This window comes from Schistocerca cancellata, chromosome 4 (genome assembly GCF_023864275.1).
Source record: "Schistocerca cancellata isolate TAMUIC-IGC-003103 chromosome 4, iqSchCanc2.1, whole genome shotgun sequence".
Taxonomy (NCBI): Eukaryota; Metazoa; Arthropoda; class Insecta; order Orthoptera; family Acrididae; genus Schistocerca; species Schistocerca cancellata.
This window is the reverse complement of record NC_064629.1, coordinates 522996428-523012875: the sequence shown is the minus strand read 5'-3', so window position 1 is coordinate 523012875 and position 16448 is coordinate 522996428. Positions and strand designations below refer to the sequence as shown.

General features: G+C 41.4%; 1 protein-coding gene across 1 annotated transcript in view; it reads left to right on the top strand.

Annotated features, from left to right (window-relative positions):
* LOC126183298 (lisH domain-containing protein ARMC9-like) overlaps nt 1-16448 on the top strand; it is a 242578-nt gene that overhangs the window by 94861 nt on the left and 131269 nt on the right. The gene's annotated exons all lie outside the window — the stretch shown is intronic.

Sequence of the window (16448 nt, the reverse complement as noted above, 5' to 3'; positions counted from 1 at the left end):
CACCACAACAATTGCCTACCCATTTCTACATCTACATGATTACTCTGCAATTCACATTTAAGTGCTTAGCAGAGGGTTCATCGAACCACAATCATACTATCTCTCTACCATTCCACTCCCGAACAGTGCGCGGGAAAAACGAACACCTAAACCTTTCTGTTGGAGCTCTGATTTCTCTTATTTTATTTTGATGATCATTCCTACCTATGTAGGTTGGGCTCAACAAAATATTTTCGCATTCGGAAGAGAAAGTTGGTGCTGAAATTTCGTAAATAGATCTCGCCGCGACGAAAAACGTCTTTGCTTTAATGACTTCCATCCCAACTTGCATGTCATATCTGCTACACTCTCTCCCCTATTACATGATAATGCAAAACGAGCTGCCCTTTTTGCACACTTTCAATGTCCTTAGTCAATCCCACCTGGTAAGGATCCCACACTGCGCAGCAATATTCTAACAGAGGATGAACGAGTGCAGTGTAAGCTGTCTCTTTAGTGGACTTGTTGCATCTTCTAAGTGTCCTGCCAATGAAATGCAACCTTTGGCTCGCCTTCCCCACAACTGAAGTTGTTCATAATTTTAACACCCAGGTATTTAGTTGAATTGACAGCCTTGAGAATTGTACTGTTTATCGAGTAATCGAATTCCAACGGATTTCTTTTGTAACTCACGTGGATCACCTCACACTTTTCGTTATTTAGCGTCAACTGCGACCTGCCACACCATACAGCAATCTTTTCTAAATCGCTTTGCAACTGATACTGTTCTTCGGATGACCTCACTAGACGGTAAATTACAGCATCTTCTGCAAACAACCTAAGAGAACTGCTTAGATTGTCACCCAGGTCATTTATATAGATCAGGAACAGCAGAGGTCCCAGGACGCTTCCCTGGGGAACACCTGATATCACTTTAGTTTTACTCGATGATTTGCCGTCTATTACTATGAACTGTGACCTTCCTGACAGGAACTCACTAATCCAGTCACACAACTGAGATGAAACCCCGTAGGCTCGCAGCTTGATTAGAAGTCGCTTGTGAGGAATGATATCAAAAACTTTTCCAGAAATCTAGAAATACAGAATCAACTTGAGATCCCCTGTCAATAGTGGCCATTACTTTGTGCGAATAAAGAGCTAGCTGCATTGCACAAGAACAATGTTTTCTGAAGCCATACTGATTACGTATCAATAGATTGTTCCCTTCGAGGTGATTCATAATGTTTGAATACAGTATATGCTCCAAAACCCTACTGCAAACCGATGTCAATGATATAGGTCTGTAGTTCGATGGATTACTCCTACTACCCTTCTTAAACACTGGTGCGACCTGCGCAATTTTGCAATATGTAAGTACAGATCTATCGGTGAGCGAGTGGTTGTATATGATTGCTAAGTAGGGAGCTATTGTATCAGCGTAATCTGAAAGGAACCTAATCGGTATACAATCTGGACCTGAAGACTTGCCTGTATCAAGCGATTTGAGTTGCTTCGCAACCCCTAAGGTATCTACTTCGAAGAAACTCATGCTAGCAGCTGTTCGTGTTTCAAATTCTGGAATATTCCATTCATCTTCCCTGGTGAAGGAATTTCATAAAACTGCGTTCAATAACTCCGCTTTAGTGGCACAGTCGTTGGTAACAGTGCCATCGGCACTGCACAGCGAAGGTATTGACTGCGTCTTGCCACTTGTGTACTTTACATACGACCAGAATTTCTTCGGATTTTCTACCAAATTTCGAGACAATGTTTTGCTGTTGAACCTATTAAAGGCATCTCGCATTCATTGTACAACATTTTATAAAACCTTTTTATTTTTAGAAAATAAGGCTATTTGGCATTCATGCAAAGATACATAACTTATGATATTAATAATGGTTAATGGTTTAATGGAGCTTGGAAATTTGCCATCTGGAATGTTGGGAGAATTGCCCTTAAGAAAGTGGAATTAGCTAAACATCTGAAAGAAAAAGAAACAGGTTTTGGAGAAATTACAGAAACAAACAAGAAAACATCTGGAATTAAATGTGTAGACAACTACATTATGATCTACAGTGGAGTAAAGCAGGAACAAAAAGCAAGTAAAGGTGTCCCATCTACATTCATAGAAAATGGGGAGATAAAATACTGAACTTTGGATGTGTAAATGAACCCATTGTACTAGTATGAATTAAAAGTCCAACAGGAATCCTACGAATAATAGCAACTTATGCCCCAGAAGAAGGACAAGTTGACGAGTCCAAGGCCTTTTACAAACAGCTCAAACAGTTGCAAGCAATCTTAAACAGATATAGTAAAAGACAGATCTCAATGCTAGAATTGGAAATATACCAATTCCAAAAATAATAGGCTTATATGGAGAAAATGTATTCAATAAAAACAGAAAAATACTCAGAGATTTTGCTACCTTAAATCATTTTAAAATTACCAGTACTTTCTGTAGAAAGAAAGACATACACAAATTTACCTGGTCAGCAGGAGGATATAGATCTATCATAGATTATATAATAATAAATGAAAGATTTACTGGATGAGTTAAAGATACCAGAGTTTATCAAGGAGAGTATACTGGATCAGATCGCTTTCTACTAGTGTCAATAAATGACATCTATGCAAAATGGAGAAATCCGAAGAAACCAGTTAAGGGCCAAAAGGAAGAACATGTTCTTAAAGTTTACCTTGTAGAAGATTGCTGAGACAGCAAATTTAAAAACAGTAGAAGACTTAGAAGAAGAATGGAAAAACTTAAAAAACAGCTATATTGAACCTAACTTACTTGTGAGGTTCTGGGGAAGAAAAGGAAAGACAGGAAACATAGAGGAGTAAGGATATGGACATCAGAGATGGAAACAGGTTTTAAAGGAAAAAAAGAACCATACAAGTCCTATATAAATAATCCTGCTAATGAAGAGTATAATGAGTATAATACAAAATAAATAACTCATAAAGCACATGTAGAACTACGGGAATGCTTCATTAGCAATATGGAACATGATTTTCATGGCAGATAAACTATCACTTATAAAGTGATAAAATCACTCAACAGACAAGGAAATGATGGTGTATGTGTTAATAATATATCATTATTAAAAATCATTATTAAAAAAATGTGTTATTATGACAGTTAAATTCAGATGTTACCTGAAATGAACGACACTGATATGTGAGAACTGCTGGAAGCTCTAAAAGCTACAAAAAAATAGGAAAATCACAGACTTAGATGGTATAATGTGGAACTGTGGAAATATGGAGGGTTATTCTTACATCTAAGACTTCTTCACATATTTAATCAATATTGGAGGAATAAGAAGCTACCAAAAGACTGGCCGAAGACCAAAGTAATATCTGTCTTTAAAAAGGATAATAAAAATAAATGTATTAACTATCAAGTAATAAGCCTCCTGGATTCACCCTGTAAGTTATAGTCCAAAAATCTTGAATGCAAGACTTAAAAATATCATGGAAAAGCTAATAACTGGGGAACAGGAAAGGGCGGTAATGATGGTGGCACGTAAAGTGCCCTCCACCACACGCTGTTGGGTGGCTTGCGGAGTATAAATGTAGATGTAGATGAACAATCAGGTTTTAGAAAAGGAGGATCAACTTTTGACAACGTTTTTACACTGCAAGTTATAGAAAAGAGACAATAGTTCAATAGGGAAACCCATCTTGCTTGTGTGGATTTTGAGAAAGCATTTGATAATGTGAATAGAGAAATGCTATTGACTATCATGGCTGAATGAGTTTGTCCGTCTCACCTCACAAGTGCTATTAAGAGTCTATACACAAACACTGAAATTGTTATAGATATGAGAAATGTATCAACAAAGCCAATGAACACAAACAAAGGGGTATGACAAGGATGCAGTATATAGAATGAAAATGACCTTCAGATGGGAGTCTATAAGTTGCAGCAGATAGCCTCAGATTACAACCTAACATTGTCGGAAGATAAAAAAAAGCGGATGGCATTTAAGGGCAGACTACCAGTAAGCCCTAAAATAGTCTTGAATAGTAAAATCTTGGAGTGAGGAAAACATTTTAAATATCTAGGATGCCACATCACTCATGAATATAACCATGCCGTGGACAAAAAATTAAATAAATTTACTTCCATATGTGGAACTATCATTAACTGTTTGCAGAGTAAAACCAAACAAGAAATCCAGTTGAAATTTTGTAAAACAATAGCAGTGGGAGGGCCCCTGGTCAGAGTGGGTGGCATCAGGGTGGATGACATGCCATGAAGTGTAATATGTCATAACTTGCTGGTGGTCAATCACCAGTAGTCTCTAAGTGCTCCATGTTTCATTTTAATGCAATGAGATAAGATGCTCAATCGTTCCCCTCCATAGCCACACCATGGGAGGAACGCCAGGCTAAGGATGGCAGTGAACTTTATTCGCCCCGGTACTACCTATGCACAAGAGCTGATGGGGAATTCTTTGTGTCAATGAAGCCTCAGGTTTTGTAGAACATTTAGAGGACAAGTTTAGGGAGGTAGAGGGATTGTCCAAAATGTGATCTGGGTCAGTCTTAATCGAAACAGCATCCTCTCCCCATTCACAGGCACTCCTTGCCTGTGATAAGCTGGAGGATGTTTCTGTTTCCATCATGCCCCATAAGAGCTTAAATATGGTCCAGGGTATTATCTTCCACAGGGAACTTCTTTTGCAGTCTGATGATGAGCTGCACACCAACTTAGAGTGACGAGGTGTTCATTTCGTCCCGCGCCAATCAGGGTCTGAGGAATAATCAGGTTTCCACCAGTGCCTTCATCTTGGCCTTTGAGGGTGACACATTACCCGATAAGGTCAAGGTGATGGTCTAACACTGTGATGTCAAGCCATATATCTCTCCCCCAATGCAGTGCCTTAAGTGCTGGAAGTTCAGGCATATGTCTTCCCGCTGTACTTCCAGCATCACCTGTTGAGATTGTGGACATCCTTCACATCCCAATATTCCATGTGCCCTGCCTGCCATCTATGTCAACTGCAGAGAGCACCATTCCCCGCGTTCGCCAAACTGCAGGATTCTACAGAAAGAAAGGAAAATCATGGAATACAAGACCCTGGACCAACTTACCTACACTGAGGTTAAGAGGAAATTTGAATGCCTACATCCTGTGCGTATGACATCCTCTTACTCCGCCACTACGAAAACAGTTCTTGCTCCATCAGTTCTGCCACTTCCAGTCGGCTCTCAGAGCTGTAAGACTATGCCTGCACCATTGATGGTGGGGGGGGGGCACTTCTCTCCCTGTTGCTCCCGCACCACCTACCTTGGCAGCAATGCCTCCCAACCATCGGGGACATTAGTCCCCAAATTTCAGCCAGAGAAGCATCAGTCTTCTTCGGCACCTCTCATTAGAGCGGGGTCGCTTGGGTCACTCCCTTACCAAGTTCATACAAGTGAGAATCCGGGCACCTGACAGTGGCTGAAGTGCCCACAGCCAGCTGGTCATAGGGCTTCAAGATCCTCCTCAGTCCTAGAGACTGAATCACTGAAGCCCTCCCAGCCAGAGAAACCCAAGGAGCAGCGAGAGAAATCTAAAAATAAGACCCCCAATAGCAAGGAAATTGCAGTTTCACCCACACCACCACTACCTACAAGCTCTGTGTGTGAGGATGAGGTGGAGATTCTGGCATCCGCTGAGGACCTAGATCTCGCCAGACCCTCAGACACAATGGATATAGACTGCTCAGGTACTAAGTAGGTGGCAGCAGGTGACCCTGAGGCATGAACTGCCTCCTTTCATGCTTTTATGCCTTCCCAGCCCCATGATGACGCCATCCACCAGTGGAATTGTGGCAGTTTTTTCCACCATCTGGCTGAGCTATGGTAACTGTTAAGCTTTATACCTGCTTTCTGCATTGCCCTCCAGGAAACCTGGTTTCCAGCAATGCGGACCCCTGCCCTTCATCACTGTAGGGGATATTACAAGAACTTTAGTACATATAATAGAGTGTCAGGTGGGGTTTGCGTCATGTCCTGAACTCAGTGTGTAGTGAACCTGTGCCCCTTCCAACTCTTCTTGAAGCTGTGGCTGTCAGGATAAGGACGACACACGAAATAACCGTCTGCAACATATATCTTCTTCCAGATGGTGCAGTACCCCTGAACATATTGGCCACACTGATTCATCAACTCCCAAAACCTTTCCTACTTTTGGGAGATTTTAACACCCATAACCTCTAGTGGGGTGGCACCATGCTTACTGGCCAAGGTAGAGATGTCGAAAATTTACTGTCTCAACTCGACCTCTGCCTCTTAAATAATGGGGCCCCCACACATTTCATTGTGGCTCATGGTACTTATTCGGCCATTGATTTATCACTCTGCAACCCAGGACTTCTCCCATCTGTCCACTAGAGAGCCCATGATGACTTGTGTGGTAGTGACCACTTCTCAATCTTCCTGGCACTCCCCTGGTGTCATGCCCATGAACGCCTACTACCCAGGTGGGCTTTAAAGGAGGCAGACTGGGAAGTTTTCACCTCTGCCATCTCCATTGAATCTCCCCCACATGATAACATCAATGTGATGGTTGGCCGAGCCACCAGGATGATTGTTTCTGCAGCAGAAAATTCGATCCCTTTTTCCGTAGGGTGCCTCCGTCGAAAGACAGTTCCTTGGTGGACGCTGAAAATTGCTGAGGCCATTAAAGAGCATAGGCAGGCTCTACAGCAACATAAGTGGCACCCTTCCCTGGATCACCTAATAGCTTTTAAACGGCTCTGCTCCCGCGTTTGCCAGCTTATAAAAAGAGGGAATCAGGTGTGTTGGGAGAGGTACATCTCGACCATTGGGTGCCATATATCACCTTCTCAAGTCTGGATGAAGATCAGACGTGTTTTTGGGTACCAGACCCCCAACAGGTATCCCTGGCATTAACGTCAATGGCGTGTTATTTACCAATGCAAACGCAATTGCTGAGCACTTTGCTGAGCACTAAGCTCGAGCTTCTGTGTCGGAGAATTACACCCCAGCCTTTCACATCCTCAAATGGCGGATGGAAGGGAAACTCCTCTCGTTCACTGAACATCACGGTGAACCCTATAACACTCCATTTACTGAGTGGGAGCTCCTCAGTGCCCTTGCACATTGCCCCAACACAGCACCCAGGCCAGATCGGATTTACAGTCAAATGATTAAACATCAATCGTCTGACTTCAAGTGACATCTCCTCATCGTCTTCAACCAGATCTGGTGTGGGCGTCTTCTCATCACAATGATGGGAGGCCACCATCATTCCAGTGCTCCAACCTGGTAAAGACCCACTTGATGTGGATAGCTGTAGGCTCATCAGCTGCACCAACTCCTTTGTAAGTTGCTAGAACATATGATGAGTTGGCAGTTGTGTTGTCTCCTGGAGTCATGTGGCCTATTGGCTCCATGACAGGGCGGTTTCCACTAGGGTTGCTCTACTACTGATAATCTAGTGTCCCTTGAGTCTGCCATCAGAACAGCCTTTTCCAGACGCCAACACTTGTTTGCGTTGCTGCCTTTTTTGATTTATGAACACATTATGTGAGTGTGGTCTCCGAGACCCACTCCCTATTTTTATCCAAAATTTCCTGTTGCTCTGTACTTTCTGTGTCCAAGTTGGTGCCTCCCATAGTTCCCCCCATATCCAGGAGAATGAGGTTCTGCAGGGCTCTGTATTGAGTTTATCTATTTTTAGTGGCCATTAATGGTCTAGCAGTAGCTGTAGGGCCGTCTGTATCACTTTCTTTGTATGCAGACGACTTCTGCATTTCCTACTGCTCCTCCAGTACTGGTGTTGCTGAGCAGTGCCTACAGGGAGCCATCCACAAGACGCAGTCATGAGATCTAACCCACGGCTTCTAGTTTTCAGCTGCAAAGTCGTGTGCCATGCACTTCTGTCAGTGTCGTACCATTCATCCGGAACCAGAACTTTACCTTAATGATGATTGACTCACTGTGGTGGAGACATATCAATTCTTAGGATTGGTTTTTGATGCTTTATTGACTTGGCTTCTTCATCTTCATCAACTTAAGCGAAAGTGCTGGCATCACCTCAATGCTCTTCGCTGCCTGAGCAGCAGCAACTGGGGTGCAGATCGCTCTACACTGCTGCAACTCTACAGAGCCCTTGGTCAATGCTACCTTGACTATGGGAGTCTGGTATATGGTTCAGCGGCACCCATCAGTGTTGTGGTTGCTCGACCCAGTGCACCACTGTGGTGTTCAACTAGCGATGGGAGCTTTTAGGACGAGAGCTTTTAGGACAAGTCCAGCGACCAGCGCACTGCTGGAGGCTGGTCTCCCTCCATTGCAAATCAGACATGTACAACTGTTCACCAGTTACATTGCACGCATTCATAGCTCTCCTGAGCATCCAAATTACCATCTCCTTTTCCCAACCACAGCGGTTCATCTCCTGCATAGCCAGCCCTGGTCAGGGCTGATGATTGCGGTTCATGCCCGATCCCTTCTGTCTGAACTGGAGTTTTCCCCTTTACCACCTCTACTCGAGGTCCATTCATGTACACCTTCATTGTGTAAACCTAGGCCGAAGCTCCGTCTGGACCTTTCGAATGGCCCTATGAACTCAGTTCACCCCATGGCCCTCTGTTGTCACTTTCTCTCGATTCTTGACATGTCCCGGTGTTCTGAAGTGGTTTACACTGATGGCTCAATGGCTGATGGTCATGTTGGCTTCCCCTATGTTCACAGAGGACATATTGAACAGCACTCCTTGCCTGTGATAAGCTGGAGGATGTTTCTGTTTCCATCATGCCCCATAAGAGCTTAAATATGGTCCAGGGTATTATCTTCCACAGGGAACTTCTTTTGCAGTCTGATGATGAGCTGGTGGTCATATTTCATGCTCTTGAGCACATCTATTCATGCCCTGGTGAGCCGTTCCTTCTCTGTACTGACTCTTTGAGCAGCCTACAAGCTATCGACCAGTTCTACCCTTGCTATCCTTTGGTAGTGACCATCCAGGAGTCCCTATATGCCCTGGAATGGTCCAGTCATTCAGTGGTGTTTGTCTGGACCTCAGGACACATTGACGTCCCAGGAAATGAACTTGCTGACAGGCTGGCCAAACAGGCTACACGGAAACTGCTTAAGGAGATTGGCATCCCGGTAACTGAGTTGCATTCATTATTATGGCGCAAGGTTTTTCAGCTGTGGGAGACCGAATGGCATAACCTCAGTATGCACAACAAACTGCATGTCATTAAGGAGACTACAAATGTGTGGAAGTCTTCCATGTGGGCCTCTCGCAGGCACTCTGTGGTTCTCTGCCGGGTCCACATTGGCCATGCTTGGGTGACCCACGGCTGTCTCCTGCACCACGCTAGTGCTTTGAGGCTGGAGGTTTTAATGTGTTGCAGAGTGGCTCGCTTATCCTTTTTATTCTCGTTGTCAGCCAGCTGTGGTAATCTGCTCTCATGTTTTAATCTCTTCTACCTGTTTTTTGTGTCTCTCTGTGGTTTGCTTGTCCTATTTTGTTCCTTGTAGTGTTTTTTGCCCTTCTGTCATTCTTGTGGGTTTTCTTTCCTCTCGGTATTGTGGTGTATATCGCATTTGTTTTATTCTTTCCCTTGTGGAGTTGTTTTAATGGGAACAAGTGATTGATGACCAAGCAGTTTGGTCCCTCCCCCCACCCCCCCCCCCCCACTTCCCACCCCTTTTAAACCAACCAACCAGCCAACCTTACTTGTGGAAGTGAAGCATGGGGAACAACAAGACGTCAAGAAAGTAGAATACAGGCTCAAGAAATGAGATTTCTAAGAAGAGTAGAAGGATGTACAAGGGAAGATTGAAAAAGAAATGAAGATATAGGGAATGATTTAGGAATGTACAACCTAAACAGAAAAAAATAAGGAAAATAGGGAAAAATGGAAGGAACATGTAGATCGTATGGGTGGAGAAAGATTCCTGCTAAAGGCTTTCAGTTATAAACACACTGGAAGAAGAAGTGTTGGAAGGCCATACAAGAGCTGGAGTACTGTAATAGGCAATTTACCTAATACGTGATGTGAAGAAGAAGAAGAAGAAAATTGATATAAATTAGGGTAGTGTGCTACTCACTACACAGATGAGGGGTTGATAGCAGACATGGATTTAAACATAGACTGTTGTGTATTATTTAGCTGTCAGATAAAATCCTTCATCAGACTCGTCTGTACACACACACACACACACACACACACACACACACAATAAAAAAATAAAAAATTAAAAAAAATTCTTACTGAGGTGAATATCGATCTACGCTGGGGTGGATGGTGGGGGGTACTGAAAAGGTATGTGGTGGGAAGTGGAAGAGAGAGAAGGCAAGGTGTGGGGAAGATGTTGTAGTGCTGCCTGTGGGAGTGTGCAGGGACTGGTAAGAAAAAGATGGTCAGCTACTAGGTAAAGCATTGGGAGAGCTTTACTGGGTGACTGGTGGTGGGGGGAGGCTCAGGAGGGCAGAGGGTATATTCATCAGGTGAGCTGGTGGTTAGAAGGCATGACTGAGGCTGAAGTGGGAACAGGGAAGAGAATAGAGGCAGGTGGAATACAGGGACTAGCGAAGGTTGAGGCCAGGTGTGTTCTGAGCATGAAGGCTGTGTTGCAGGGATAATTTCCACCTGCACTTTTAGAAAAGCTGGGGAAACGTTCAGATGGCATGAGCTGGAAAACAGTCATCAAATTCACATACACCACCTTGTGCAGCACGTGTGGCTGTTGGCTGGTACAGCTATCTCATTATCCACAATAACAACAGAGACTGAATGACAACACTTCAACTAGACAGGCACAACTGAACTAACAGAGTGACTAGATATTGGTGCAGCATCCTTTTATCAGCTCTGTGGTGGCACTGGCTGCTTGGACTCATAAGGGTGTGTCTCCTAACCAGCTGCAGATTGGCAGTACAATCACACTGCTTACTGCGAACTCCTAGACATGGTATTGATAATGCACAATATTGCACAGAGAGGGAGGGGGCCCCACTCCAAAAAATTCTTGGTAAGAGCTGGACAGTAGAGCTATAAATGAGCTTTTGTAATCTTAAGGAAGAGGACACAGTGTGAGCAAAAGCATGGCAGCACCCAACTATTCCATGATTAATGTATCATAAAAAGAATTATCAACATATACAGGATGTTTAAGGAGGAACAGTAAATATTTTAAGAGGTGGTACTATAGACTAATTCAAATAAAAAATTCCATGTAAAATATGTCCAATCTGTATTGGTTAGTTAGTTAATTAGTCAGTTACTTTCATGTTCCATGGATCATTTTACATGATAAATCGTCATGATGTGGAACAAGTCATTTTACATTCGTACTGAAAATTAATTTGTACAACTATTTATACTCTAGGCATCGCCATATAATTTTTTGCCCCAAAATGAAAACAAGATATACAGATTGAGTTAACAATTCCTACCCATCACCTTTTACACATTACAAACATAGCAATTCTTCTATGGAATAGGAAGAGTTATCAAGGAGAAACTTTTCAATTTATTTTCAAATTTTACCGTGCTGTCTCTTAGACATTTTATATCACTGCATAAGTGGTCAAAATTTTTTGTTGCAGCATTGTGCACCCCTTTCTGTGCTAAAGACAACCTTAATGTTGAGTAATGAATGCCATTTTTTCTTCTAGTATTGTAATTATGTACCTCATTGTTCCTTTTGAACTGTCGTGGATTATTTACAACAAACTTCATGAGGGTATAAATATACTGTGAAGCAGTCGTCAGAATGCCCAACTCCTTAAACATATGTCTACAAGATGATCACAGATGAGCACCACATATTATTCTTACACCACATTTTTGGTTAATGAAGTCCTTCTTTCTTAAAGATGAGTAACCCAAGAACACTATTTGATATAATATTACTGAATGAAAATAAGTAAAATATGTCAACTTACTGATTTCTCTTTCCCCAAAATTTGCTGTGATTCTAAGTGCAATTGTGGCTGAACTAAATTGTTTTAGGAGTTCCAAAAATGTGTTTTTTTTCCAATTTAAATTCTCATCAATATGGTCACCTAAGAATTTTGAAGATTCCACCTTACATATTATTTCATCACCATGTGTTACACTTATCACTGGCGCAGTACCCCAAGAGGTGCAGAACTGAATATGATGGGTCTTTGTGAAATTCAGGGTGAGACCATTCGCAGAAAACCAGTCTATGATAATTTTGTGAACTTTGTTCACCATTTCTTCCATTTCTGTATGTATACTGGGGGTGATTTCAATACTGGTGTTATCTGCAAAAAGAACTAATTCTGCTTGTTGTACATTAGACGGTGAATCATTTACATATATGAGAAACAGTAGTGGACCTAAGATTGAGCCTTGTGGGCCCCATACATGATTTCTCTCCAGTCAGAATAATTGCCCTGGATTCTGTTGGTTGAATTACTACTAAGTACAACTTTCTGCATTCTTTTGGTTAGATATGACATGACCCGTTGGTTGGCTATACCATCAATCCCATAAAACTTCAATTTATGTACTCTGATTCACTCAATGAAATGCCTTGGATAGGTCACAGAAAGTACCTACCAGTGCTAATTTGTTATTTAATGCTTGTAGCATCTTGTGTGTGAACATGTAAATGGCATTCTCAGTAGAGCAACCCTTCTGAAACCCAGACTGTGATTTTCTGAGGATATTATTGTTGCCAAGGTGAGATACTATTCTAGAATACATCACCTTCTCAAAAAATTTGGAAAATGATGTCAGCAGTGAAATAGGTATGTAGTTACTGATGTCTCTCTTATCACATTTTTTAAAGAGGGGTTTAACAATGTCATATTTTAGTCTCTCTGGAAAAATGCCTTCAGTTAATGATGAATTACATATTTCAGACAATACCAGACTTATTATACGGGAACAATTCTTTAGTACTTTATTGGAAACACCATCAAAACCAGAAGAGCTTTTATTCTTGAGAGAATGTATGACCCTCTTAATTTCAGAAGTAGAAGTTTGTGGTACATTCATACATGTAATTTTATGAGATTTACTTCTTCAGTATATTGCTGCGAGCTTTCTTTTGAACTGTTGGTCCCTATGTTTTCTACTATGTTTAAGAAATGACTATTAAATACATTTGTTGCCTGTGACTTGTCATTTGTAAGCCTTCCATTCAATTCAATAGTAATGTTATCCTCTTCTGTGGTTGGTTGTCCTGTCTCTTGCTTCACTATATTCCATATTCCCTTAACTGTTGTCAGACATACTGATTTCTGACATTATGTGCATGTTTCTTGATTTTTTAATAACCTTTCTTAGTAATTTTGAGCAATTTTTGTAGTGCGCAACTACTGCAGCTTCTCTACTTGTTCTTGCCAAAAGATACATTTTCCTTTTCGTTTCACAAGATACTTTAATCCCCTTAGTGACCCATGGTTTTTTACATGGCTGTTTAATGTTCCTTCTGATTAGATTATGCAGAAAGCTATTTTCAAATAATGATATGAATTTATCATGGAATGGATTAAATTTTTGGCATTTGGTTCTTTATACATTTCATCCCAGGTTATTTCTTGTAAACAACTCTTAAAAATATTTTCCCTGTAGTCATTGATGATTCTGACTGACTGCCACTGAGGTGTATCCATACTTTAAGGTGCTATGTATTTATCCTGACTAACTGTGCATCATGATAAGAGAGAGCATTTGTTACTAGGTAAACAGTTATTTTCATACTTTGTGCCTCATCAAAGAAAACATTATCAATTAGGGACCTACTGTCTTTATCCACCCGTGTTGGAAAGTTAACTACTGAGAGCAAATTGTAGGATCCAAATAAGGTTTCCATGTCATTTTTCTTATCAGAATCCTTTAGAAAATTGACATTGAACTCACCACAGACTATCAACTGCTTGCTGATGCCTGACAGACAGCACAGTAAGGAATGTATCAACTTAATGGATGCCTTCTACTTCATTCACACTAGCTTCAGTTGCACATTCAGATCAAATATGACATCTCAGCACTACACCAATCTCTCTCAGTTTAGTTAGAACATGAGTAAACCTTCTTAAATATGGAACTCTGTCATATTCTCTTCAAGCAGCAGCTGTGTTTGCATTACAAAACCAATACATGAATACCATATCAGCATACTTGTAATTTGTAAATATGTGGGATATACTTAAACAATGCAGAACAATTAGCCAACAAATCATTCAAAATTCAGTTTCATAAAATTAAGGCCAACTTTATAAACGTGGTCAGATAGCTGTGCCTGTTAAAGTGCCACTTCCGGGACAGAGCGGTTCATCAGCCCAGCATCAAATCTGCCTGGTGGATTCATGATGAGGGCTGGTGGACCAACCAGCCTAGATACGGTTTCTAGATGATTTCCCACTAAATGAGTACTAGGCTGGCACCCAAGTCCAACCTCAGTTACTTGATATTGCAAACATTTTGAAAAATTACTGCTTACTTCCGCATGAATGATACCACAGACAGACAGCTGCGACACATGCCTTCCGTCCCAGAAGGTAACAAGATGGTAACAGGAAGAGGATTGAGCCACCTCCTTAAATTAACCATGCAAAATCTGTAAATAATAGTGGCAACCCTGTGACGATGTGGGACAAATGCTCAAGAAGAACAAGAAGTACAATTTTACAAATTGAACATCAAGTCAGAAATTACGATAAGTAAATTATAAAAATTGGACGCATGCTATGTGGAATGTGTTGTAAGTCTGTCTCTTCAACAACAGGGATTTTACTAAGCACAACTTACATACAATTAAATGACAGAACGTAACCGCACTTGACTTCTCTGGAAATACACAAAACAAATAACTGCTAGAGGTGAATACTTCATGGTCAATATTGTACTTTGGATGCTTGTTGAAAAATTCACAAGTAATTGTCAGTTCAACTGCAAAACAACCTACAAATTTGGTCTCATGTTCGTGTGTAAACGCACTCAAAAACTCATCCCATACAAGTACAGAAACCAGCCACTGGTTTTGAATGTGTAGCTTGTTACTGATGGTGCCATTTTACTGGTGTACATTTACAGGCAAGGCAAACAGTTGGCACAAAGGAATAATGTTTTCATTTTTGCTTCAGCCATTCTTTGATAACTTTCTGATCCAGGCTCTAAATTTTCCATGAATGGATTATATTCTATGTACTTTCTACAAGTAAGCAGATAAATATACTAAACCACATAAAATTTATATGAGAATAAATTGTACAGATTTTATGAGCTAAAAAATGCACTACTTTACTCACTTGATTGATAGACTGCTCAGTTGATGCGGAAGAATGAGGTACTAGTGTAGGCTACATATCTTTGTATTCCCCTGTCTACAATTTTAGACTTGCTTTTGGTATTTGATGTGGTTAACTGGTTGTATACAACTGAACATGGCATGTCAGTTGTTTCATACACTGAGAAGGCAAAAGTCATGAGATAGCAATATGCACATATGCAGGTTGTGGTAATATCACATACACAATGGATAAAAGGGCAGTGCATTGGCAGAACTGTCATTTGTACTCAGTTGATTTGTGTGAAAAGGTGTCTGACATGGTTATGGCCACACAACAGAAATTAGCAGACTTTGAATGTGGAACGTTAGTTGGAGTGAGACACATGGGACATTCCATTTTGGAAATCATAAGGAAATTCAATATTCCAAGATCCACAGCGTCAAGAGTGTTCCAAGAACAATGAATTTTAGGCACTACCCCTCACCGTGAACAACACAGTGGGTGGTGGCCTTCACTTGATAACCAAGAGCAGTGGCATTTGTGTAGAGTTTTTCATGGTAACGGAAAAGCAGCAATGCATGAAATAAATGCAGAACTCAATGTGGGATGTATGACAAATGTATCCATTAGGACAGTGTGGCGAAATTTGGTGTTAATGGGCTATGGCAGTAGATGACCGATAAGAATGTCTTTGCTAACAGCTTGACATCGCCTGTAGCACCTCTCCTGGGCTTGTAACCATATACATGGATGACTGGAAAAATATGCATGGTCAAATGAGTCCTGATTTCAGTTGGTAAGAGCTGGTGGTAGGGTTCGAATACGGTGCAGACCCCATGAAGTCATGAATGCAAGTTGTCAACAAGGCACTGTACCAGCTGGTGGTACTCTGTAAAGGCATGGGCTCTGTTTACTTGGAATGGACTGGATCATCTGGTCCAACTGAATTGGTCATTGACTGGAAATGGTTATGTTCAGCTACTTGGAGACCATTTGCAGCCATTCATGGACTTAATGTCCCCAAACAACAAAGGAATTTTTATGGATGACAGTGCATTATGTCACCGGCCACAGTTGTTTGTGATTGATTTGAAGAACATTCTGGACCCTGAGCAAATGATTTGGCCACCCAGACTGCCCAGCATGAATCCCACCAATCATTTATGGGACATACTCAAGAGTCATTTCATGCGCAAAATCCTGCATTGGAAACACT